The sequence below is a fragment of the Idiotropiscis lumnitzeri genome, chromosome 12 (assembly GCF_059441095.1).
Source record: "Idiotropiscis lumnitzeri isolate Australia: NSW breed Sydney's pygmy pipehorse chromosome 12, RoL_Ilum_1.0, whole genome shotgun sequence".
Taxonomy (NCBI): domain Eukaryota; kingdom Metazoa; phylum Chordata; class Actinopteri; order Syngnathiformes; family Syngnathidae; genus Idiotropiscis; species Idiotropiscis lumnitzeri.
The window spans coordinates 8,746,831-8,757,626 of record NC_142402.1 but is presented as its reverse complement, the minus strand read 5'-3'; positions in this window follow the sequence as shown (position 1 = coordinate 8,757,626).

Sequence of the window (10,796 nt, the reverse complement as noted above, 5' to 3'; positions counted from 1 at the left end):
AATGTATTTTTTTTCTCAAATGAGGTGAGGTCCGGCCCCTCTGTCAAATTTTAGAACCCATTGTGGCCCACCAATCAAAAAGTTTGCCCACCACTGCTTCAAAGGGAAAAATGTGTCGTTTGGATTTAAAATACATCTCGGCAGTTTTCTGTTTCACCATACCTGACAGATTCTTACATTTTTAAACTCTGCAAATGACCACAGCCTGACATGCCTGTGAACTACGTTTGACCATTGAGCCATCATTGAGGCAAGATTTCCTCAAAGATATCTCCAGACGTAATTGACAGTGAACGAGACTGCATGCGGCGTCCATTTTAACCAGTTGATGGTCCGTGCAATATTCCACTTTTGCACGTTTTCAGCCGCACGCAATTTTCCTTTGGCGATGCAAAACGGCTTTCTTGATCTTAAATGCTTTCAACTCTAATAACAGGATCCTTTTCATGTGGTTGCAGGGAAGAAAAAAAACTGTTGTTGAGTTCCCACCAATTTAAACCCTATTAATTATCCAGCGTGATTTACAGAATCCTCTCATGAACACAAATATGCAGCGTGAGCATCACAAGCAATTAGACGACTAAACTATTTGATTTTCTCGTCTGTGTGAGAAGAATATTGGAAATGAACAAATTGTGTCTCGCACCCACTTTGGATCACTAAAATAACTCAACCTTGGGAAAATTTGGCCACTCCGCTGTTGGAGTCAACTTGAAGCCAGTCACGGGGTTCACTGTCACGTGACTATATTGGCAGATACAATGAGGTCATTTGTTTTCTTCCTGACAGATGGATGGATGAGTGGCTCGATGGATGCTGAGAGGAAGTGGGGCGCACCCACCCGATGCCCTTACTGATAGGTGACCTCATTACAGCGCCACTGGGCTTGTTTTCCTCCCTCAGAGAGCACCACGATGATGGCTGGCTTCCATTGAGAGCTTTACTCTTAAGCCGTGCCAAGCTCTGGCACTTTTTCGAGGTTCTTTTTAATCCATCATGCTGCAGGATTTGCAACTTGAGTACTGCACTGCATCACTGAGGGCTGTTTGTAGTGTTTAATAAGGCAGTGTTTCCAAACTTTAACTGAGCCAAGGCAAACACTTTGCAATGGAAAAAAAATCTCACCACACACAAATGAACTTAAACATCACAAAATGTACGTATAATGAAATATCGATGCTCATTCACAAGCGAGAATGAAATCCGGCCTGTTTAGTCCAACACAAAGCGATTATTCTATTGTATGAACGGCAAAAGGAGGGTGTAAATTTTAATTGTGTAAGAGCATTTAAAATGTGTCACTGATATAGAAAGATGGACAAAGACACATTCTTTAGCTTTATGTTGCTGAACAACTAAAATAAAATTCTTTAAAAATTCTTGATAAGACAACCATGTATGTCATTATTTACATGTACCTTAAAGCCACATTTATCATCGCTTCAACAATTTCAATGAGTAACATTTAAGTCGCATGTTCGGTGTACATTCATGAACAAATTAGTTGTGAATATGCTCTGAATAAAACTGGGTACTGCATCCTGCACACATAATCTTATATATCCATCCATCCATCCATTCGGGCGTGCTGGAGTCTATCCCAGCGATCTTCGGGCAGTTGGCGGGGTTATCTCGTATAGGCTCTCATTAAATGATAATTAATAATTAAATAATAATCTATCGACCAGTAAGCATGTAATAATCCTTTAATTACCCCCCCACCCCCAAAAAAAGAAAATTGTCTCTTGTACTCTGTATTTTCTACTCTTTCATCCTCCTTTGTGTCAGCAGAATGTAAACATTCCGTGGGAGGCTAAATCTCTTCCACCACAAGCTTCCATGAAGCAGATTTGGGCTCACAGTGTGATTAGGGTTCGGATTGTTATTGCCGCAACATGCTATTGACTGTTTGACGCCCTCCTGCAAGCCTTCCGGTCTTAATTGCGCCATTGTAAATATGAGATTGTGCCAATGTTGACCACCCTTTGTATGCAAAGTTGTTGTTTTCTAAGCTCTTCAGTGTGTTTTCATTTTTCAATCAACCCATCCTTAAACCTCAAAGGATGGGGGGGGGGGGGGGCGCTCAGAGAAGACCTCAACTCTGATTACCCAGTAAAGAAATGAGAAACACGTTCAAAAGTAGGCCATATAAATATTTAATCTAATTTCATAGTGCTCTTTCTTAATTTAGTGAGCTCTCGCACACGTGATATTGTGTTGCATGTTTACCCTCAGCACGCTCCCAGAATAACAACTCACCCAAATTCCACAAGCTTTATTTCCCGAGCTCAGAATAAGTTAAGCCAAACTTTTATTTGACATCCTTACTTATTTACTTTGAAATGCACCATTTATACTCCACAAAGGGAGAACGCTTTGTGCTTGTTGTGTTTCACAAACCCCTCCAACATTTTCACATTATTGGATGTGTTTCTCTGCAGACAATAAAACTTGTTTTTCTTTTTGCTATTATCTGTTGTTCACCACTTGGTCACGTTATGATGTGATGTTGTGCGATCTGATACAATACATTACACAGTACAATCCAGCAGGATAAACTTGGCTATGAACTGATACAATCTGATACATTAAAGAAAAATCCAACATGGTACAATTTAATGTGATCTGTGATGTGATAAAACATACGACACGACCCATTGCCTAGATTTGATGCATGGCCTTTTTGGTGGAAATTATACAGGTCACAGTTTTTTTTCAGTTGCTTTGGTACATTTCTCAGATCCAAATGGAATACAACTACTTACGCAATTTTTTTTTTTTTTAGCTTAATGCTAAAAATGCATTCCATTCAACGTTTTACTGCTGCTAATGGCGTAACACATGTGAAGTGTCCCTTTAAAAGGGAAGTAAGCCTAAACAATTTATTTAAAAGAATATGTTTTATGCAGTCCCACTTTTCGAAAAACAGCATCTTGATCAATATTGTGTTTGTGGAATATGAGTTAGGCAGTAAAATCCACCCATTTTTAGCTACATCAAGGGGCAGCCATTTTGTCACTTCTGTCAACTGAAAATGACATCACAGTTGCTTAGTGCTCAGATCACGACCAATCATGGCTCATCTTCAGAAAACAGGTGAGCTGTGATTGGTTGTTACCAGTTCCCGGAGGAACTGTGATGTCATTGACAGAAAATGACAAAATGGCTTCCCCCCAAGAGGGCTAAAGATCGATTTTGCTGCTTAACTAATATTTGACAAATGCAATATTAATCAGAAAGCCATGTTTACATTAGTGAAGTCGCATAGAACACATAGCAAAGAATTTTCGGGGGTTGACTTGCCCTTTATTTGTCCATTTACACCAGAACACGACAGACACTGTCATTTTATATTGACATGACTAAGCAATTTGACCCAAAATGACATGTGCAGAGGAACCAGTATATTTTGCCATATTAATGAATTGTTTTGAGAAACCGAACTAACTGTTTTGCAAATTTCAAATCTGATCTGAGAAATGTACCAATGCGACTGAAAAAACCTGTAACACAACCAAACTGGCAATAGAAAGTAAGTTCCGAATCAATATATAGAAAGTCAGAGTACGCACACAAGCACACGGAAAACACACATTCCACTCAGATACGTTCAAACGTAAACCGCATCTCCTGACTGTGAGGCAGACATGCTAACCACAACACCACCGGGCTGCCCATCATGACTATATAATCCATTAATCATCTTGTGACTGCGTGATTAAGGAAAGAGTATAAAAGTGCTTACAGTATAATATTTTGAAGCTAGAAAAACATGACACAGAAGCACATTTACTTCTTATATGACAAGATACTGTACGTCTTTATCCACAAAGGGAACATTTCCACTCACACACATCATTCAAGTATTTTTTTATGCATAACAGAAGTTCTACACGCTGCTAATTCTGTTCCGGGTTGCGGAGAGTTGGAGCTTAACCCAGCTGACTGGGCAAAAGGCGAACCGTCAATGAGCAGGTACCTAAACCACACAAGTCAGGCAAATGAACAACAGCATCAGTCACTTGTAAATAAAACATAATTGAATTGGTTCTATCTCATATTTCTGAGGTATTCTACCAGAAACCTGGTGCCCCAGTCATGAATTTTGGCATGTTTACATTTTTTTATAATAGTTATTTTCAGTGTTACAGTCAACCTACCATATGGAGTAAATTTTCTCTCATGTTACTGTTTAAAGGAAAACTGCACACCCAAAAACCCTATCGTCGACCCCCCAAATTTAGACCCCCCCATCCCATCCGCATGATTTCCAACCCCAAAATCCCTGAGCTATTCCCCCCCCCTTTTCTTTCTCTCTCTCTCTCTTTCTGCTGTGGAATTTTGAACAAATGACCTCCATATGTGCTTAAAGCAGCCCCATGGGAAGAGGGCTAAGAAGAATATACTGCTGACTGAACACAAACATTGACTTCATCAAACATGGAGCTGTGAAGCTCTCCATATGCTCACCTGGCACAGCGGGTCACTCGCTGACTGCTGCATGGCGGCATCTTGTCAGTCTGCCTCGTTATCTTCCTGTGGCACATGTTTTTGGATGTGGTTGCCGGGAGGGGGTGTTAAGCGCTTTGCTATTATCTATCAAATAACATAAATGCGTGTGAGGAACGTTATGGGCCATTGGATTTTTTTGAAGACTGTATGAATGGATTCCCCGTAAATGCACTCTTGAGACATTGACGTTTGTGTTGGTTTACATCGGCGTACCATGGAAAGCCATTTGAACATTTTATTCAATAAGCTTAATACGAGGAGACTCATCTACTCTCAAGCTCCGTGTTTTGGCTACTAAGTACTCTCGTAGATCGACTATGTCATAGGAATAATGTTTTGTTTTTGCACTCCAAGTGTCCCTTTTGGCTAGCGTGATGACCTTAAAATACATTTCAAGGATATTGTCGAACAACTACAAAGTAACATGTCACTAGTGAAGCAACTGTGCACTAGTTGACAACTGTATGCAAATAGTACTCTTCGTGTCACTAAAAAAAAAATTCTTGTTTACACTTCAGCAGTCACAAGTAGAAGAACACAATTTTGAAGAAAGTTGTACTAGTGAAAAGAAAAATCTACAGCAGTCCTTCTCAATTATTTTCTGTTACGCCCCCCCAAACAAGAAGAAAACAATTTGCGCTCCCCCACCACACCCCACTCTCCGCCGCAACTATAATAATATAATAATAATATTTGCCTTTTCATTGCACAATGGGCAAGAAGAGCGACACTGCCAACTACTGGAGTGGATGTGCAATTACACTTTATTGTAGTACAGTGGAAAAAACGGCACGTTCCACAGGTTTACATGCGCGCCTCTCAGCATCGCATCATTTATAATATACTGTATGATCAATGATGCATAAAGGGAATGAAATCAATCAAGTGTTGGTCATTATATGAAGGCTGATTTTGCTTGGCACCTCCGCGATGTTGCAGATTTATGGCATTTGCCGAACAAACATTTCGATATAAACATTTGGTGTTAGATAAGAAGAAGAAGAAAGCAGCTGGAATATATGACCGAGTATTGTTGTACGGTACAATGTATGTTCGAGTAGAAGTAGTTTAGAATTACTTTTAAATCTATCCAAATTTCTGTTTGCCCTTCTATGCCATTTTGCATAAACCATTCGTATTAGAGTAGCTGACTCTCATTAGATGAAATGATGGTGTTTAAATCTACAATGTTTAGATCTCTTTGTTTTATGGGTCAGTATTACATTTAACTTCAACTGAGAGTGACAATAAAAACTGATTGAAGCAAGCACATTCGACTTCTTATTTGGCAAACTATTGGTCTAGTCTTCAGCCATCACTGCAATATGTTTATGAAAACGGAAGAACAGGATCTAAGCAATACTTTAAAAAAAGTGTGTTTTTAACTTGGAAAAAATTGCCTCCAAGTACAACATTAGTAGCCCGTGGAAAAAGAGCTCACCAGTGATGGGACATTGCGATTTGTAAAAATTACCATTTGAAAAGGTAAACATTAACAGGGATTTCCTAGTTTTTGTGAGAAATCATTGACAAATTTAGCATCTTCACAAAAATAAATATCAGTTATTAAAAATCACAATATATATAATATAATAATGACATTATTTTAAGTAATTTGAGCAAATTTGTGATTTCCAAATTGTGGGTCAAACTGCAGGGTGACCTTAATCAGGGCCCAAGAAGTAGCTCTCAGTTACAAAAACGTTGGTGATTGCTGTTATCAAATAATTGTTTTATAATATCACAGGATTTCACCTCTTCCTGTGGCTTTGGAACATCCCCCCCATTGGAGTTCACTGTAAAGCGTATATACTTGAACATTTATGTGGCGATGGTGTTGAGAAAGCCGCCCTCCAAAGGGCTTTGCGTGTTTTCGTGAAGTAACCAAAGAAAGAGCTGAGGGTGAAACATGACTCTCAGCAGAAAAATAGCAGAAAAAGTCAAAAAGACTTGCAAGCCTTGAGTGATTTACTTCTAATCTGACACCCCCCCCACCTGAAACTCTGGACCCCATGTTGCCTTGGGACGACCGCCAGACGCCTTTTGATTGTTGTTCAACTTCTTTCTGGTGTCAGTCGACAGGCGCTCACTATGACCTTTGCAGCGATGAATAAACCTCACGTAAAGATCACTTAGGAGGGAGCATTCACCGACGCTGAGGGGAAAAATCGACCAATCAAGCGAGGCAATATTTCACCTCATCATTAATATGTCTCCTCCGTCACGGTTGATCTCCACCATCATGGCATGTGTGCGTCATTGTGGGGAGGGCTGGGGGGTGCTATTAGGCTCTACTCCTATCTAGAAGGCTCCAAGCTGTGCTCTGAGTGTCAGTGGTTTGTGTCTCCTCACCATCTCTATCTCAAACGACATGACACACTCAGAGAAAGTGAGGGGGAGAGAACCTCAAATATTTGGCAAAGAGAAAGCCTTAAGTTACGGGAGGGGGGGGGCTATCATGACGCATTTAAGTTTACACCATTGGTCAGCTTTTGGAAAGGTTTCGCATATCCGTGCGTGTAGAAGATAAGCATACACACTTGGAAACAATGAGGTGAAAAACCATTTGGCAATAACGGCAAAACTGTCTATTGACTCATTATAATCACAAGGCAGACAAAAAGTACGTTTTATTATTAGGATTTAAAAAAAATAAATAAATAAATAAATTATGGCCTGACAAACCTGTTTAAGAAAGACTTTCATTAGAGAACAACTTTCTCGTAGCAAAAGTAGACCTTATGCAATAGTTCTGTACTAAGTATTGGCTCACACTTACTCATATAGGAGGGGGTTTTCAAACCATGCACAGTAAACGTGAAGATAACTGTCTTTTGTGCTTATTGTCTAAAAGTTCCTTTGGGAAGACTTTGGCGTGCGTCTGTGGGAACTTTTGTCCATTTATTCCAAAGAACATTTGTGATGGTCAAAGGTTACTGTTGTTGGATTCGAGCGGGCGCCTGTCTTGCAATCTCTGTTCTAGTTCATCCCAAAGGTATTAGATGAAAAATGCTGCAATTCTTCGCAGCATGCCCAAGACACAGATATTATGGAACAGAACATTTCCAAAGATATTTCCACAAAGTTCAAGGCATAGAATTGCCCTTACATATCTGGAAATCCACCAAAATTACAGTTGGTACACAAACCCTGGAAAAGTCGAGAATCGGACTGACATACAACAAGTCCCCGCGTCCTATCAAAGTCAGCAAATTATCCGACGTCAAGAGAAACCTTAAGTTGAAGGAGGAGCGGCTGGTTGGATCTCACAAGCATATTTTTTATTGTGAAAGCTCCTGTGATACAGCACGGCGTTTTGAACTGGTCGTTACATTTGTGATCTTGTGACACCTTTTAGTCATTCATTCATTAATTCATTTGCTTTTCTTCTACAATTCAAATTCCCAATTGCAGCAAAACCAGTTGCTGTTGCGGGACATCGCACACTCACACTGCGCGTCAATGCTATCATTTCCAACCAAATCATTCAGCATGCAGCTTGGCTAAGCATTACTAATGTTGGGCAGATTCTAGCAAAATTTGTAAATGTCAAATATTGTGCTATCACTCCAAAAACTATATCTTCAACATACATTTCGTCTTGTACGCAAATGAGCAACTGTGATGTCATTTCAGTCGACAACAAGTGACAAAATGGCCGCCCCCTGAGATGGACTAAAACAAGGGTATTTTACTGCTTAACTCATATTCCACTAACACAATATTAACCAGAATGCCTAGACTAGCGGGCTTGCATGGAACAATTTGTTGTTGTTTTAGGGTTCTTCACTATATAAGACCTTATCACCCCAGCTTACATATTTGAACTCTTACTGCCAGTCACATGATTTGGCTACTTTTGAGTGTTTAAACATTACGATCTGTTCCGCTCCTCCTCACGAGGGTCGCAGGCGCACTGGAGCCTATCCCAGCTGTCATTGGGCAGTAGGAATGCTATCTCAAAGAAAGCCAATGGAATCACAAATTGATTTTAAAATATATGGTGATTTTTTTTTTTTCATGGTCCTCAAAGATGTCAACAGATGCCACAGTAATGATTGGTCATTCTCCCAGGCGCTGGAAGGAAACTCCTGTTAAACATCTCGACAATAATGTTCCCTGGGGTTATTTATTCAGGAATGTTAATGGGCTTAGAACCTCGTGCCCCCGTGGCCTCTGGCTCACGTTCCTTTGGGCTTTTCCTATCTAGCGTTCGATCGAGCGCTGTACAAATGCTGTGGTGCCGCTGTCGTCTGTCTTAGCAACAAATATTCATGCAACAGGAAGCTTTTTATTAGCATGCTGCTGTACGCTGCCAAACACACTGAAATCATTCATGTCATTAAAAGAAATTTAAGAACTTTGCTTTTCGGACGCAGTAACTCGAGTACATGTTCCCGAAAATTTGCTTTATGTCGAGTAAACATAATACAGTCAGGGAATGTTTATGGACTTCGCTCCATACATATAACATATAACTTCAGCTCTCTTTAGGTTCCTAAATGGAAACAGATGCACAGAAAGATTTCATTCCTTTACTAGAAACTCATGAGGAGTGTTGAATTGTTCTTTCTAACGCCGATCACTTCACTTGTCCGCTTGAATGCAGATGTCTTTTCTATACTGTGCACCGTTCACTGTTTGACTTCTGACCGATTTGGGCACATATGGAAGTTTAGCGTTCTATGGGGACTTGGATGAAATTGGGGATTTTGTTGGGGGCTTAATTGTGCAGTAAAAGGGCAATATTTCTCTCCCTTCCCTTGTGGACTTCTTCAGACCGTGTAAAGCCAGAGGATTTCCTGGCCCACTGGCCGCATCGCTAAAGCCATTTTTTTTCTCCTTGAATGTAAATGTACGTATGCACACTCATATGATTAAAACATTCTGTCTATCTCAGTCTATATATGTATGTATTGTATATATGCATGTATGTATGTATTATATCTATCTATTTGATATCATGTGAAAATCGATATAGTGCTCAATAGGTCCGACATGCCAAATATTGACGCCACTCTTAATTATTTTTTTTTTATTATTATTTTCCGTACTTTAAAGCACATCTATATATAAACCAAAGCAAAAAACAAAAACAAGCAGAAAAAAAACCCAATATACAAGCCACATCAGGCCTGTTCCATGTTGAAAAAAATTGGTTATTTACTGCACGAATAGAACGATTTTGTACTGTGAATGCACATAAAGGTACATAAACAGATTCTTAAAACAGTGCCTTTTAACACAGCAAAACTTTGCTAATTAAACAGAACAGGCCCAAGAGAAAAAAAAAAATCTAGATTTATTTAGCGTATTTTCGGAACTATAGAGATCCCCTACCGGTGAAAGAAACATCCACAGAAAAGCTGCACGGTTGTATTAGCCGCATGGTTCAAAATCTAGGAAAAAAGTGGCGGCGTATTGTCCGGAAAATACGGTAACTGTGAATCAATGCTAAGAGTTTAAAATTGCTTTGTTTGAAATCTATGATTATTGTCTTCTAGCAATAAATAGTTTTTTGCAATGGCACCCTTATGATTAAAGCTCACCATGATCCTTGTTTTTTTTATCACCATGTTTCGTTTAATTTCTATGAGATGTTTTGCGCCTATGGCAGTGTTATTTGCATATGTCAGGGATTTTGCCACCTGGAATTGGGCAGAACAGCTGCCCAAATAAGCGCCGAGCTTCTTTATGATTACCCCTAAATCACTTGTAACTGCACAGACAGATGCAGTTAAATATTATATGTTCATAATGAAGGCCTTTCAACAACCTGCACATTTTTTTAAGCCATTTGAAATGTTTGTTCAGGTTTATGATTTTCCTCAAACTGGAAGTTCGGCACACTGACTCATTAAAGACATAATTCTCTCTGTGTGCCACATTTTTATGGTTACCCACTTTCTCATGTAGGACTGACCTCAGAGTCATTGCCTCCCTCCCCGGTAAATTTATGTGTCTGCCTCCCCACTCCCTTCTCCATTCCGAGGAAATGACAGCATTCTGTCAGGTATAACAAATTTGATGTCCGATTATATTGTGGAACCTCTTTGCAGCAATCAAGCATCATGGTCAAAAAGATTTGGAACTCATAGTGCAGTACCGCCCGTAAAATGACATGACCTCTTTATTGTGGAGGCGATGAGTCATTGTGTTGACCTAGGCTCAGTTTTCAGGGTTGCTCAGAGTTGGACTGCCACGACGGTGCAATCCAATCTCAGTTGGGCCTCATGAATCCCAGAGGTAAAAAAAAATCAGGCGTGACCGTTCAACCCTGAGAG